Source organism: Oncorhynchus nerka, linkage group LG24 (genome assembly GCF_034236695.1).
Source record: "Oncorhynchus nerka isolate Pitt River linkage group LG24, Oner_Uvic_2.0, whole genome shotgun sequence".
NCBI classification, from domain to species: domain Eukaryota; kingdom Metazoa; phylum Chordata; class Actinopteri; order Salmoniformes; family Salmonidae; genus Oncorhynchus; species Oncorhynchus nerka.
This window is the reverse complement of record NC_088419.1, coordinates 36,932,696-36,949,422: the sequence shown is the minus strand read 5'-3', so window position 1 is coordinate 36,949,422 and position 16,727 is coordinate 36,932,696. Positions and strand designations below refer to the sequence as shown.

General features: G+C 41.1%; 1 protein-coding gene across 1 annotated transcript in view; it reads right to left on the bottom strand.

The window, feature by feature from the left end:
- The window catches only part of LOC115107929 (leucine-rich repeat and fibronectin type-III domain-containing protein 2-like), a 147,269-nt gene that overhangs the window by 70,317 nt on the left and 60,225 nt on the right, over window positions 1-16,727 (bottom strand). Inside the window, exon 3 of the mRNA XM_029631704.2 lies at window positions 3,711-3,824. The gene's annotated coding sequence lies outside the window, so the exon portion shown is untranslated. The remainder of the gene's footprint in view (window positions 1-3,710; window positions 3,825-16,727) is intronic.

The following is a 16,727-nucleotide window of genomic DNA, read 5'->3' as shown; positions in this document are numbered from 1 at the left end:
GGTAGGGCCAGATGTATTTTCTGTTTGTCAAGACTGACAAAGTCAATTTATTGTGGTGTTGAAAACACAAACCATGACATTGAAGTACTCGAAGTCGGTATGCTTTGTTTATTGGTTGCGTGGTGCATTGGTACAGAAACATTGGCACAGAAATTCGTTGCATATATTTTATATAATTATAAATATGGCATCAAAATGTTGAAAATCTGATTTTCCCCTAGCTAAACATTGTCTGCAGCTGGCTCTGATCGTATTGTAATGAAACAGGCAGGGAGAGTGAGCTAGTCTGTGGTGGTCGGCAAACCCACAACCTTCTGGCCTGTAACCTTGTGTGGCATCGACTGTGCCAGAAAAGCATGCTGAAGTGGCATTTATTGTTATTTGTGGTCGTAGACATTAGTTTGAGTTAATTTTATGAGGGGGAGGGTGTTCAATTTATCTTAAAGTACAAGGGGAGGGTAATGTGACAATATTTGTAACGTTGGGGAGGGGAGTGCATTCTTTTTAATGACACGTACATTTGGATCTGTCCCTAATCTCTCATGGCCAGACTGCGTAAATCGAGCATCTGACCAAATTACACCAGATTTTAGTTCTGTGAAATGAACATCTGCTAGGTATTTCTCACCTCATCCAGAGCCAAATCCTTTGACTTTCAAATGATGAGATCTGAATGACTTCTACCTATTCCATAGAGAGAGATGGAGATAAATGGAGAGAACTCTGCTCCAAACACAGGGCCGGTAATTAGTCAGCTGGCGAAAGAGAAATGGCTGCCAAGTGAGTCAGACTATATTGGCTGTACTGTATCTAATTCTTAAAAATCACCAGAAGCTTTGCTTCAGAATGCTTTGCTACAACATGGATTGATTTAGCGAGATCATTGCTAATAATAATAGTAATATCTACAGGGAACACTTTGGTATGGTGAAATATGCTATCTAATGACCAGCCTTTAAATACGCTGATCAGGAGTGTGTGGGTTTCACAAGCTATCACCAGTTCCTTTAATCAATGACTACTGTTTATTAACCTAATGAGCATAGTTAGAATAACAAATGTTTTATTCGGGAAATATTGGACCTCTGTTTACGAGGTGGCAAGCTGTTTTTGATGTGGCTTGAATGTATGGTTGTTCTAGTTCCCCAAAGAGCCAGCATAGAAATGAACACTCTCCAGATCATAAATTCAACATTAGTAATTTATTCCCCGGCCTCCATCAGAACACTAATGAGGAAAACAAGGCATATTCAGAATTTTATACAGCAGGGGTATTTAACTCTTACCCTACGACAGGAATCATCAACTAGATTCAACCGCGGGCCAATTTTTTTCTGGAGCGGATGGTCGAGGGGCCAGAACACAAATTCACTCTGACTATCTACTCCGATTTCAGAGAACTTTCGTCTGAGTGTGCCAGAACGCAGAATAACTGATGAATTTACGAATCTGCAACACTCGTTGAATATGACTGGTGTCAGTTAAACGTCTGCAAATATTATTTTTCTTCAATTGTTACCAGCAGCACAGTTACAGTCACCAACACTCTGGATAACATGACAAGAGCCAAATAATGGTGAGTAAAATGGTTAAAGTGAGGTGTTCTCTCTTTTGTGTCTGGAAGTAGCGCGCAAGCTAGCCAACTTTACCCAGTTAGCTTGGGTGCTTGACTGCCGTTGTGAACGCTTGGGTCAACTCTACTCCTTGGCCCGAGCGTCCAGTGTGCACTCTGAACGCTCCATGTGTGAAATGTTCCGAATTTACAAACGGACAATCTGTGACAAAGCTCTGAATTTACTAACGACCCAGAGTGCACTCTGGCACTCCAGAGTGAATTTACTAACGACCCAGAGCAAACTCTGGCACTCCAGAGTGAATTTACTAATGACCCAGAGCAAACTCTGGCACTCCAGAGTGAATTTACTAACGACCCAGAGCGCACCCTGGCACTCCAGAGTGAATTTACTAACGACCCAGAGCGCACCCTGGCACTCCAGAGTGAATTTACTAACGACCCAGAGCGCACCCTGGCACTCCAGAGTGAATTTACTAAAGACCCAGAGCAAACTCTGGCACTCCAGAGTGAATTTACTAACGACCCAGAGCGCACCCTGGCACTCCAGAGTGAATTTACTAACGACCCAGAGCAAACTCTGGCACTCCAGAGTGAATTTATGAACTCACACATAATTACAAATCATTTGTAGACATAAAATTGACTGCATATTGACCACAGATATAGTTTTTGACTGAAACACAATAATTTCAAACCTTGCTTACATTTGTATATGATCACATCTCTCTATTATGAGTGGAACTAATTGGGGAAAGATTTCCAAAATGAAAATCAATTGGAGCTGATTTCCTGGTGTTTTGAAAGTCTTTTATGTCCAACAATGAACATAGCATTTCTTTCTACATGGGGGCCAAAGTAAACCCTGCGCAGGATGCCATTTTGAGAACACTGCCCTTTGAGGTCCGGAGCCTGCTGGTTTTCTGTTCTATCAGACAATTAATTTGCAACCACCTGATGTTTCAGGTCGAAATCAGTCCCTGATTAGAGGAGAACAATGAAAAAACGCAGTGGAACTGGCTGTGAGCTCCAGAGTTGAGATTGAGTGACATACAGTGTCCTTAAAGTTACAGCTAGCATGACAAAGAGGTTTATCAATATTTTTGAAGTATTTGGTTTTAAATATACTTAAGTATCAAAAGTGAAAGTAATTGCTAAAATATAAAATGATATATAATAGTAAAATATAAAAGTAAAAGTATAAATCATTTCAAATTCATTATTTGAAGCAAACCCGACGGCACCATTTTCTTGTTTTTAATTTATTTACAGATAGCCAGGGGCACAGTCAGACATCATAATTTACAAATGAATCATGTGTTTAGTGAGTCCGTCAGATCAGAGGCTCTAGGGATAGCCAGGGATGTTCTCTTGATAAGTTTGTAAATTACACCATTTTCCTGTCCAGCATTCAAAATGTAGCGAGTACTTTTGGATGTCAAAAAGTAGATCATTTTCTTTAGGAATGTAATGAAGTAAAAGTAAAAGTTGTCCAAATATAAATAGTCAGTGAAGTACAGATACACCCAAAAAAACGACTTAAGTAGTACTTTCAAGTATTTTTTCTTAAGTACTTTACACAACTGCTCCAGAGCCAGTATTTCCTAGATACAAATAGGTTTGAAACGTTCATCCCCCACATATCACAGAGGAAAATAAATTCTAGTGCTGACATTTTGTGGACAGTTTTACACCATCCTAAGAGTCCTAAGACCATATTCTACTCTTTCACATGTAGACCTTCAGAGGCCCAACACTGAAAAATTAATCTTAAATAAAAGGCAATCAATGGTGATTTTCTCTCCGCCAACCAGATTAAACATAACTTCCTGGAAAGCCATCTCCAGGCGCTAAACAGCACTAAGAGGCTGAATTTAAAAGACGATTCCTCTAGGCGGACACACAGAGGTGTGGATTCTGCCTCCACTCATCGGACACTATTTATATCTGCTGTATGTGATCATTCTCCCAGTGGCCACAATCAGACCGCCTGAGGAGGTGTGAGCTATTCTAAAGGGATAGAGGATTGTATAGAGGCGTGTGTGTGTGTGTGTGTGTGTGTGTGTGTGTGCATTAGTGCATGTGTTCATGTGTGTGTGTGTTCCAGTGAGAGATGGATATAGGATGTAAGACTCACAGCGACCAGGCTATGGATAATCAGGTGGAAGATTCTCCTTGGGTCAGGCTTCCATAATTTTCACCTCAGCAAAAGCCTTATTCCTGAGCTCATTCTGACCATCATAAGACCGTCCTGTAGGAAAGAGCGAGAAGGTAAACACAGTTTAATCATCAAATCCACCTCAGAACTTCATGAAATCAAAATCATCCCTCGATTACAAAAGTAAGGTTCTGTGAGTTGCTTCCTCAGTGAGAGGATCTCAGCGTTGACTGTTTTGCCCTAGAGCAAGCCTCCGGGTGTCAGTCTGCTAGATGTGTACACAGTGAGCTACAACAAGAAGGTGAGCTAGACTGACGAGACCATAACTGACAAATTCATGATCCTCATCCATATAGTATGACTACGTATCTGACTTTGGGACGAGCTAGTTCCTTTGCTCAAGGTCACAACACTCTACCGCCTCTCCTGTCCCTTATAGATGGGTTTCTCTCATGAGCGCTGTGACTGGCGCACATCTTACACCAGACGCTATTAGCGAGCTTTGGTGTTAGCACGAGGCAGCGTCATCCGTCAGAGGGTCAGACAGGCCATGATTCACCACACAGCAGTGACAACAACAACAACAACAATGGTAAACTAAACCTATCACTCACTCTTTAGTACTCTTTAGGTCCACAAACCACTTACTTAACATTAATATACTGCCTACTGTACTGCCTGCTGTACTGCCTACTGCAATGATAGCATCCGCTAGATATCGATGGGCTTGTCTACTGGGCCTAAAAGGATATCATGATGCATGATGGTTCCAATATGTCCATTCTTATATCCAATTACATAATCATACATTCTGGGAAGCTCATGTCCCCATAATACACTTTGACATCAGCCATGTACTGTATAGGGCTGTGGCGGTCATGAAATGTTGTCAGCCGGCTATTGTCATGCTGCCGGCCTTATGGTAATTTACCATTAATTAACATAAACAGGTTTAGCATCACCAGGCCTCCATGCATACAAGCCGTTGATGCGCGCCTTTGAAATAAATCAATCAGTCAATTTCCTTTACACCATCACAATAAATCTACAATTTATTTCCGTAAGATCTAAAGAAACATTACGATATGAAGAGAATGTATTTCAGAAGAACAGAATATGAGTTGGTCTACTGTATGTTATCTGGCTATGCTCCATGCCATAGGCTGTAGGCCCATTCATTTAGCTGACAACATATGCTTATAAGTCCGTAACATTATTTTATATCAAATCAAATCACATTTTATTTGTCACATACACATGGTTAGCAGATGTTAATGTGAGTGTAGCGAAATGCTTGTGCTTCTAGTTCCGACAATGCAGTAATAACCAACAAGTAATCTAGCTAACAATTCCAAAACTACTACCTTATAGACACAAGTGTAAGGGGATAAAGAATATGTACATAAAGATATATGAATGAGTGATGGTACAGAGCGGCATAGGCAAGATACAGTAGATGGTATTGAGTGCAGTATATACATATGAGATGAGTATGTAAACAAAGTGGCATAGATAAAGTGGCTAGTGATCCATGTATTACATAAAGATGCAGTAGATGATATAGAGTACAGTATATACATATACGTATGAGATGAATAATGTAGGGTATGTAAACATTATATTAGGTAGCATTGTTTAAAGTGGCTAGTGATATATTTTACATCATTTCCCATCAATTCCCATTATTAAAGTGGCTGGAGTTGAGTCAGGGTGTTGGCATATTGTATGATTTTATAGTAAGAAGGATACAATTGAACTTAGCTGAATAAAATCGAAATGATATTTTCCTCATTACAGTGCGAGTGTGCATATGAAGTGGCTATGTTGAACATAATAGTGATCGTTTGAAACATGCTCGATTTAGAGTAATTGGCAACTTTAGCTGTGAATGATACAAACCTTAGAAATCACAACATATATGGGCTGCATGACACAACGACAGGCTGTGGATGATTTGAGAACGTAGCTAAAAAAGCTCGCTCTCTGTGTCTTGCCTCAGGCTGCACAGCTGTTCTTTCATCAAGTGATCCTCTTGTCTTTACTAACATATCAAATGAGTTTAGATTTAGAACAACAAAAAATACATGTCAACTGTATTCACTCTATCAGCCTAGCGAATGGAGGCTGTGCGCTTTCGCACTGGTCTATTTTGTAGGTTAGGGCTACTTCAGTTTTATAAAGGATCATCAGTGGTGTAAAGTACGTAAGTAAAAATACTTTAAAGTACTACTTAAGTAGTGTTTGGGATATCTGTGTTTTACTTGACTATTTATATTTTTGACAACTTTTACTTTTTATTCACTACATTTCTTAAGAAAATGATGATACACATTTTCGGACACCTAAAAGTACTTCTAACATTTTGAATGCTAAGCAGGACAGAAATGGTCCATTTCACGCTCTTATCAAGAGAACCTCCCTGGTCAACACTACTGCCTCTGATCTGGTGGATTTACTAAACACAATGCTTTGTTTTTGAGCGATATCTGAGTGTTGGAGTGTGCCCCTGGCTATCCGTACATTTTTAAAAACACGACAATTGTGGCATCTGGTTTGTTTAATATAAGGAATTTGAAATTATTTATACTTTTACTTTTGATACTTAAGTAAGTTTTTGCAATTACATTTACTTTTCATACTTAATATTTAACCAAATATTTTTAAACTTTCACTTTTACTTGAGTCATTTCCTATTAAGTTATCTTTACTTTTACTCAGGTATGATCATTGTGTACAATTTTTTTTTCATCTGCTTTGATGCACCTGTACTGACCTCGCCTTCTGGATGATAGCAGGGTGAACAGGCAGTGGCTCGGGTGGCTGTTGTCCTTGATGATCTTTATGGCCTATATAAAGATCATATAAAACATTCCCTATTACTAGGCTATTCAAAATCAAATACAAATTCACTTATTGCAGGCTAACTGTAAGCAGCCCTGCACAATCAATGAACCAACTGTCACACCCTCATCTGTTTCAACCGGCTTTATGATTGTCTAAACCCCCCTCCAGATGTCGCCCATCTTCCCCATTATCCCCTGTGTATTTATCCCCTGTGTATTTATACCTGTGTTCTCTGTTTGTCTGTTGCCAATTCGTTTTGTTTCGTCAGGCCTACCAGCTTTTTTCCCTTATGCTCCTGTCTCTCGATTGTTCCGGTCTGGATTATTGACCTTTGCCTGCCCTGACCCTGAGCCTACCTATCGTCCTGTACCTTTGCCCCACCTATCTGGATTACTGACCTCTGCCTGCCCTTGACCTGCCTTTGCCTGCCCCTGTTGGATTAATAAACTGTTGTTACTTCGACATTGTCTGCATCTTTGTCATACCTGAAACATGATACCAACAGCATCGCCTAGGGCTATACGTTCTCTCCCAGACTAATGGATAGACATTTTCAAGCGTAGCGTAAGGTAACCAGTCCATCCAGAATGTATAATAATACAGTTCACACTCAGGCAACACCTGAGTGTAGACATGATGGTAGGAACACTCATATCCTCAACACCGGGGCCCCACAAAGGTGTGTGCTCAGCTCCCTCCTGTACTCCCTCTTCACCCGTGACTGCATGGCTACTTTGCTGATGACTCAAAAGTGGTAGGCCTGGTTACCAACAACGACTAGAGAGCTGACAAGGAAGTTAAAGCCCTTGTGGAGTAGTGTCTGGAAAATAACCTCCCCCTCAACGTAAAAAAAAACAAAGGAGCTGATCATGGACTACAGGAGACAGAAGAGGCAACAAGACATCACATTCACATCGATGGGGCCGCAGTGGAGAGGTTCAAAAGCTTTAAGTTCGTCAGGTGGCTGAAGAAATTCACCATTGAGAGCATTCTGTCGGGCTGCATCACCGCCTGGTACGGCAACTGCACTGACCTCAACCGAATGGCTCTCCAGAGGGTAGTGCAGTCAGCCCAACGCATCACAGGGGGCATGCCCTCCAGGACATTTACAGCACCTGTGTCAAAGGAAGGCTAAGGACGTCAGTCACCCGAGCCACGTTCTGTTCACTCTGTTACCATCTAGCAGAAAGACACTTAGTTCCTATTTATAGCCTAGTGGTCCATTGAGACACAACAATGTAAAGAAATTACAATGATAATATGTTTAAAGGTAAATGGCAATTATAGCACAAATAATAAGATAAATAGTGTGTCTCATTAATCAATAGGCCATGTGTCACGAGTCCGACCGAGGGTGGCTTCCCTTTCCCGGTCGGGTGGCGCTCGGCGGTCGTCGTCACCGGCCTATTAGCTGCCACTGATTGTCTTCCCCCCCCCTCCTTGTATGTTTATTGGTAGCACCTGTTTGTGTTGATTAGTTGGGCTTCTTTAGACAGCCTGTTTGTTGTGCGGGATTATTCATTGTTACCTTCGGCTCTGTAGTAGAGGAACGTGTTAGTTCCTGGTCGTGCATTTTTCAGTAGTCATTTTTCATTCCCTGTGTTTTGGGGCCATTATTATTGTGAGCACCATGTGGTGCGTTGGTGCAATTAAAGAGCACAGCATTGCACTCTCTGTCTCCTGCGTTTGACTCCACACCCACGACATCCAGAGCATTACACCATGTCAAAATATACATAGGTGATATTTGCGTTCCAGTGAATCCAGAGACACAGAGACCCAAATAATCAAGGCAACAACATTATAGAAACGAGGACAGTGACAAATCACAGAGTGTCAGGAGTACAGCCGGAATGCCAATTTTTGTTTTAGTTTACTTATGTCACCACCTCTCGGTGAAATTTGTGATCTATGGCTTCAAAGCACAGGGAGGAAGGTGAGCCATTGTTGGCTTCAATGCAGTGGATCGCAATAACATAGTCCGTGTTTTCATTTTGAATAGCAGCCTTATGTTCTGCAAATGCTCATTTAGTTTGACCAATATACGCAGCCCCGCAGATGCATTTCAGCATGTATATGGCATTTGTGGTGCTACAATTAATGAGGCTTTAGATTTTGCATTCTTTACCTGTTCTTGGGTGGTAAAAACTTTAGAATTGGTCGTATTGTCACAACGTACACAGTGGCCGCATTTGTAATTGCCATTGGCTGGGCCTGGGAGTAAATTGTCATGCTACTTGGGTAGCTGTGTGCTGTGTGTAACGGAATCGGCTAGATTGCGCGCATGGCCAAAAACAAATATGGGGCAATTTTGTGAATTTTTGAAGATGTTCCAGTGTTTCAATACAATGGATTTGATGAGACTGGCACATGGGTTATACTCTATGGAAAAACACAAACGTGGGGGCGTTTTGTCCTAGTTTCTGTTTCTGACGTTCAGAAAAGGCCTGTTCAATGACACTTATCAAACCGGCATTGCAGGAACGTAGTGCGCATATCATTAGCTTCACAGAGTATAACCCTTGTGCCGGTCGTGTCAAATCCATTGTATTCAAACACTGGAACATCCTCAAAAGTGACCCAAATCTACGTGAGTTCACAACATTTCCCCCTCGCATTTGTTTTTGCCATACGCGCAATCTAGCGGATTCTGTTATACACAGCGTGCAGCTACCCAAGAAGCTGACACTTGGCTCCCAGGCCAGCCCAAGTGTCAAGGTTTACCAGAATTGGACCCAGAAGCAGACCAGGACAAGGTGAGTATAAAGATGGTGAGTATTTATTAATCAATGAGAACGTGGAGGTAGATAGTTCCGGGTGGAGGAGCGGGCAGCGAGGGAATGGATGTCAGGTCAGAGCTTTTGAAGGGAAGAGGTGATGATCAGGACAGGTGTGCAGATTACTGATGGGATACAGGTGCGGGTGAACATCGATCTCCCAACAAGCTAATTCGCCCGGCAACCAGACAGGGTGCGTTCCAGGACACCGGAAACACACTCCAGGACAGAAACACAGGCAAACACAGACTCAGGAAGCGGGATTCGTGACACCAAGGGCAATTACAAATGTACATTGTGACAATATGACCAATACTAAAGTTTTTAACCCGAGAACAGGAAAAGAATACAAAATACGAAGCTTTATTAATTCTAGCACCACAAATGCCATATATTTTCTCAAATGCATCTGCAAGGTTGCGCATATTGGTGTATTAGTATTGTATTTGTGAGACAATATACAGCACTATTGGAGTTGGCAACAAGCATTTCACTGCACCTGCAATAACACCAGAAAATCTGTGTATGAGACTAATAAACTTTGATTTGATTCTGAAAGTTCTAAAGGAACCTTTACTGAGCTTTCTGTTATCTTCCTCTCTCCCTCTCTCTCTCTGTCCCTTTGTCTGTGTGTGTGTGTGTCTGTGTGTGTGTCTGTCTGTCTGTCTGTCTGTCTGTCTGTCTGTCTGTCTGTCTGTCTGTCTGTCTGTCTGTCTGTCTGTCTGTCCGTGTCTGACTCATTTCAAGGTCTCCCAGCTCATTAAGTCGCTTTCTTTTTCCTTCCACCTGTATTGCTGCGGGGCTATGCTCAGTGCTCAGCCCCAGGTCGTTACAACACATCAATCGCCTTCATGTCACTCCACAAATGGACACGATTACTGTGACTGAGGAGCCCAGGTTATATGTGAATGGTGTGCGACTGTGCTCCTAATCAAAGTGACATGGCAATACTGCGAGGCAACACCCACGGACCGGCTGCACCAGCCAGTCAGCCACCACAGCCAGGAGCAGATTCATCACCCGCCAACTGCCGCCTAGTTGACTGAGTCACCGCCGCTCAACTAGTGTTTTACACGTAATAGCTTAGCTGTCAATCCCACAGAGAAACTGTAATGCACTGTACTGTGTGTGACCAGCAACATGGTGCAGTGAGTACTGTTGTGACACCTGTTGATAAAGGTTATATGGTGTGTAATGGTGTCATATATAACTGTCAGACTATTGACTGTGGATTCTCTATTGATTTTGCTTTTTTTTAAATCCAGGACTAGCCTTAATCTGTGTCCGAGAAACCACCCAAAGTGTTTAGCTTCACTGTACTAGTGTAAGAAAACAAACAGCACAATATTATCTCAGTGGACAGTTTATTAGGTACATCTAGTATCGGGATGGACCCCCCTTTGCCTCCAGAACATCCTAAATTATTTGGGGCAAGGAAACGTTTCTCAGTTGGTATCAAGGGACCTAACGTGTGCCAAGTAAACCCTAGGCACTGTCGTGCGTGAAAGCTTTTGAGATACTGGCGCACCTGACACTGCAGATTATACCACGCTCAAAGTCTGTTTCACCCATTCTAATGTTCAATCGAACAGTAACTGAATGCCTCGATGCAGGTCTGCCTGCTTTATATAGAAAGCCGCGACCACGTGACTCACTGTCTGTAGGGGCGAACCATTTCCGTGAGCGGGGTGGTGTAAACAGTCACTCCTATGTAAAACTACGTAAACAGTATGTGCACATTGTTTCTTGATAGCACACGACTGCTTCATCATGTATAACAAACTTGTTGTCCTGTCTTATTTCTTAATTTAACAAATATAATTTAGCCCCCAGCTTGGTTTTATCATTTTGCAAAGAGAGAGAGAGAGAGAGAGAGAGAGAGAGAGAGAGAGAGAGAGAGAGAGAGAGAGAGTGAGAGACTCCCAGCTGGGTGCTATGAGCTGACGGTGCAGTTCGTCTGTGATAACTATATATTCCTAACAAGACCACTTTTAATAGGGAAGGAACCCAACGGAGCATTTTAATATACTCTGTAATTACATACTGACTATGACTACCTTTTAAGCAGAATGATAAGACTGGAGCCACCAGCCATGTCTGCATACAGGCATATAAAACCCTATTAGAATACAGTGCAGAGCCAGCAAAAACACCTTCAACTAATGAGTGTGAACATAACGCTCAGAACCAAAACAAATATTGATACTTTTCATTACTACATGCAAATAATATTGCCACTGAATATCTTATGGAATTTGAAAAAAAGCATTCCAAATACATGTTTTGGATGTGATTTTTCGGCATGAAATCTCTGATCTCTCTCATCTTCTGGACCTAAATCTCTCATCACCAATTGGAGGGTCATCAACAAATAAAAACATGGCACGTAAATCAAATTGATTCTGGGAGCATTGGCTTGGTTGCATAAAGCACTATGGCTCAGTCCTTCAATAGTCAAAGATTTGAAATTAATATTTAATTTAATATCAAACCAAATTCGCCACTCTCCCTGCATTGATTCTTACTCCACAGCGTTCCCATTTAGTTTACAATGGAATAGTTCATGATAAGAAAAACGGAGAGTCTAGCTCTTAAGTGAATTACAGAATGTTGAAATTAAAATATATCACATAGACTGTGTTTTTTCTACTTTAGAGAGGCGCTGCCATGTAATAATAACACTGGGATTTGTCCTTCTCCTAAACTGACCCTCAATGCGAATCAGATGCATTTGAATATTACAGTGTTAGGCTACATGAGGTAAATGGGTTAACACTGCAGACTGCAGCTCTGATAAAGGAGACGGATCTCTGCAAGCCCGTTCATTGTGAATGTTCATTCCCAAAGGATAACGGAACAAAGGAAAGCTATTTCTGTCTGTCCATTACAGACATATCAAATCCTCTCCAAAAATATGCCATCCCAAAGGGCTGGTCAGTAACACTCGTATCCATAAAAAAAAAAAAAGGATGCAAGAGAAAATAGAACTTCCATTGAAATCCAATTTATCCATTTTATGATACTTGGCATTCTTACTTGTAACTGATTTCTGTTTGTCTTGTGTTGAACTCCATCCCTCTCACTCTACCAATTAGGTAACCATGCCTAGGCCTGTTCTAAATATAGCACTGCATGCTGATGAAACCCAACATCTGTATCTAGAGCAGGGATGGGCAACTTTGATGGGGTGGGGGCCACAGAAAATCTGAACTCATCATGAAGGGCCTCAGTGGCTCGCGGGTCTGCGTACCCACATCTATAACCACACATGCAGTCAGAGCCGGCCCCTAGCGTTTTGGGGGCCCTAAGCAAAATGCTGTTGCAGTTTTCAAGCAAGTTTGCTGCAATTGTACAGGTTTGTCTTTTGGGTGGAGAGAAGAATTTGCAGTTATGCAGCTAATTTCCTGCAATTCTACATATTTTGCCATAGGGTGGAGACAAATGTTTGCTGTTTTAAATATGATATCTACTGATCAATGGGGCCACTCCTGGTCTGTAATTCGACCACTTGACTAACTTACCAATATAAAAATGTTCGCTGACATGCGCTAATTTTGTCAAAAGACAAACTGCTGATGCACAACCACATTTTGGAAATTCATTTTTTTTTTTTCTCAACAGTAAGTTTGGTATTGTTATTTTATTAGCTGTTGCAAATGCAGAAGCTACTCTTCCTGGGGTCCACACAAAACATGAAACATGACATAATACAGAACATTAACAGACAAGAACAGCTCAAGGACAGAACTACATCAATTCATTTAAAAAAGGCACACAGAGCCTACATATCATTACCAATACATACACACAAACTATCTAGGTTACATAGGGGAGAGGCATTGTGCCGTGAGGTGTTGCTTCATCTGTTTTTTTAAAACCATGTCTGCTGTTCATTTGAGCAATATGAGATAGAACGAGTTCCTTGCAATAATGGCCCTATATAATACTGTACACTTTCTTGAATTTGTTCTGTATTTGGGGACTGTGAAGAGACCCCTGGCGGCATGTCTGGTGGGGTAAGTGTGTGTGTCAGAGCTGCGTGTAAGTTGACTTTGCAAACTATTTAACACATTGTTTCTTACAGAAAGAAGAAGTGATGCAGTCAGTCCCTTCTCAACTGTCACGCTCTGACCATCGTGTCGTGTCTTTGGCATCATTAAACTGAAGATGAATCTTTATCAAATGACTCTCTGTAATTATTATCACGCGATTAAACTGATTAGTCATGTAACTGTAATTAACTAGGAAGTTGGGGCACCAAGGAAAATATTCAGATTACAAAGTTATAATTTTCCTAATACAACTTTCAGATATTTCACATCTGATCAATTAGTCTTCGAATTAATGAATTATTATTTTCCTCACGTCAGTCTCGTTCCAAACGTCGGAAATTGTTGGTTATCTGCACACGAACCCAGTCTTCACTATGAGTCATCCATACATCAATTGTCTTAAAATATTTGTTTACTAACTAAGTACTCACAGAAATGCATAACAAACAGTAGATATGGTTACAAAGAAATGATAGCGGATGTGCCCTAGTGGGCTAAACCGGCATCGCGGCTTGGTGCACAAAAGGAAAGTGGGGTCGACTGAGATAAGACAACCCACAGTTGATAATTATAACAATTGAAATGCTAATCCTTTGCACATGAATGCTCACTCATTCGGGAACAATTGCAATATATATATATATATTTACGATCAGTGTGTCGTCGGGATCTCTGTTGAAAAGTTTGTTTCTGTTGGAGAGTTTGTCCACTCTCTCTCTGTCTGTCTGTCGTGGTTAGAATGAATAGCTCAGAGTGACATTCATTCATGTCGTTATAGAATAGATGTTCCGGCGGTTATCGGTCTTCGCGTTCAATGATACCGAATTCCTAGCTGCAGAATAGTAATTAATATCAAAGACTTGTTCTTATTCTGTCGCTATTGATAGTCTAAGAGTTTAACCACGTGGTATGGTTAAAAGATTCAGCCATCTACTCAAACCTTAGCTTATACTCAGGTTTATGGTCTCCTCTCAAACCTTGGCCCTCTCGTTATCGAGATAAGCTGGTCTCAACCTTAGTCCTCTCGTAATTGAGAGAAACATGGTCTGTTGAGAAATTCTCAAGGTGGGGTTTTTATTCGGAAGAGCAGAAAGGGGCCTGTCCCAGGACGCCAGACCATAACTGTGCTCATGGGCGGTCCTCTGATTTAGTTAAACTCCAAAGGGAATTGCAGTTTCCTTCATTAACTTCTAGTGTAGGGGGCAGTATTTTCATTTTTGGCAAAAAAAAACAGACCCATTTGAAACTACCTATTTCTCAGGCCCAGAAACTAGAATATGCATATATTAGAAAACACTTTAACGTTTCCAAAACTGTCAAAATATTGTCTGTGAGTATAAAATAACTGATATTGCAGGCGAAAACAATGAGGAAAATCCAACAAAGAAGTGCTGTTTTTCCTGAAAGCTCTCTGTTCCATTGGATGCCTTGCCTTCATTTAAAGGGATATCAACCAGATTCCTTTTCCCATGGCTTCCTCAAGCTGTGAACAGTCTTTAGACATAGTTTCAGGCTTTTATTTTGAAAAATGAGCGAGAAACAACACATCCCGTCGGTGGATGGCTGGGTGCCAGCAGAGTTTTTCATGCACAACAGCCATTTTCCCTCTCTCTCCTATGGAAGAAGCTACATTCCAGTTGACATATTATCGATTATATATTGTAAAAACAACCTGAGGATTCACTATAAAAACATTTGACATCTTTCTACGCACCTTAAGGACACTATTTGGAATTTTCGTCTGCGATGTCGTGACCATTTGAGCCTGTTCTGAACATAACGCGCCAAACAAATGGAGGTATTTTGGATATAAAAATTATCTTTATGGAACAATAGGAACATTTATTGTGTAACTGGGAGTCTCGTGAGTGCAAACAAGGTAAGCGATTTAATTTATTGCTTTTCTGACTTTCGTGACCAATCTACTTGGCTGCTAGCTGTTTGTAATAATTTGTCTACTGAGAGAGATGTGCTTACATAAACGCTTGAATAGCTTTCGCCAAAAATATTTATTGAAATCTGACACGCCAGGTGGATTAACAACAAGCTAAGCTGTGTTTCATTATATTGCACTTGTGATTTCATGAAAATTAAATATTTTTAGTAATTTAATTTAAATTTGGTGCTCTGCAATTCAGCGGATGTTGATGAAAATGATCCCGCTAACGGGATGGGTGCGTCAAGAAGTTAAACAGTCCAAAATCACATTACACAATTTCACAATCAGGATCATCCTCACTCATTAATCTTATACAATACTTAGATGTAAGCCTCATATCTGAGGCTATTGTATAAACAACGTTATGGTAATGTTGCCGTATTTACTCCCATGAGTTTCACAAAATTGTACTAAACGGACCAGTTCGTAGCTTGATTCTTCACCGATCTTTTATACCTTCTCCAGAACATAAATGTTGTTTCGGTCCTCAAGTTCTGTGAGGTGGAAGAAATTCATTTGTTCTCTCTATGAAAACTCACTCTCTCTTTATACTGTGGCCACGAGGAGATAATCTCCTCCAGGATTTACGACCTGAGGTCACAGCAGCCTGAGTGTAGGAGACAGAGAGAGGGGGATGGTGCTCGCTGTACCCAAAGAGGGCAACGTCATGACAATAGAGAGCTGTTTATTCTCTATGTTGGTTGGGTCGGGTTGTGATTTAGGGTGGGTTATCTAGGGGAATTGTATTTCTATGGTGGCCTGATATGATTCCCAATCAGTGGCAGCTGTTTATTGTCGTCTCTGATTGGGGATCATATTTAGGTAGCCATTTCCCCATTGTGATTTGTGGGATCTTGACTATGTTTGTGTGTAGTTGCGTTCTGCACTGCATGTAGCTTCACATTTAGTCGCTGCATTTTGGTCTACTCTTTATGACAAACGTGACATCAACTGTTAGCCAAGAGAGACTGGCATGCAAAGTATTTATATCAGCCCTCTGATTACAATGAAGAGCAAGACGTGCCGCTCTGTTCTGGGCCAACTGCAGCTTAACTAGCTCTTTCCTTGCAGCACTCGGCCACACAACTGGACAATAATCAAGATAAGACAAAACTAGACCTTGTAGGAATTGCTTGTAGGAATTGCTCAAAAAAGCAGAGCATCTATTTATTGCAGACAGACCTCTCCCAATCTTCACAACTATTGAATTGATATGTTTGACAGTTTACAATCTAAGGTAATGCCAAGTAATTTAGTCTCAACCTTTTCAACAGCCACACAATTCATTACCAGATTCAGCTGAGGTCTAGAACTTGTACCAAATACAATGCTCTCAGTTTTAGAGATGTTTGCTACTGGGCACCCATTCCAAAACTGACCGCAA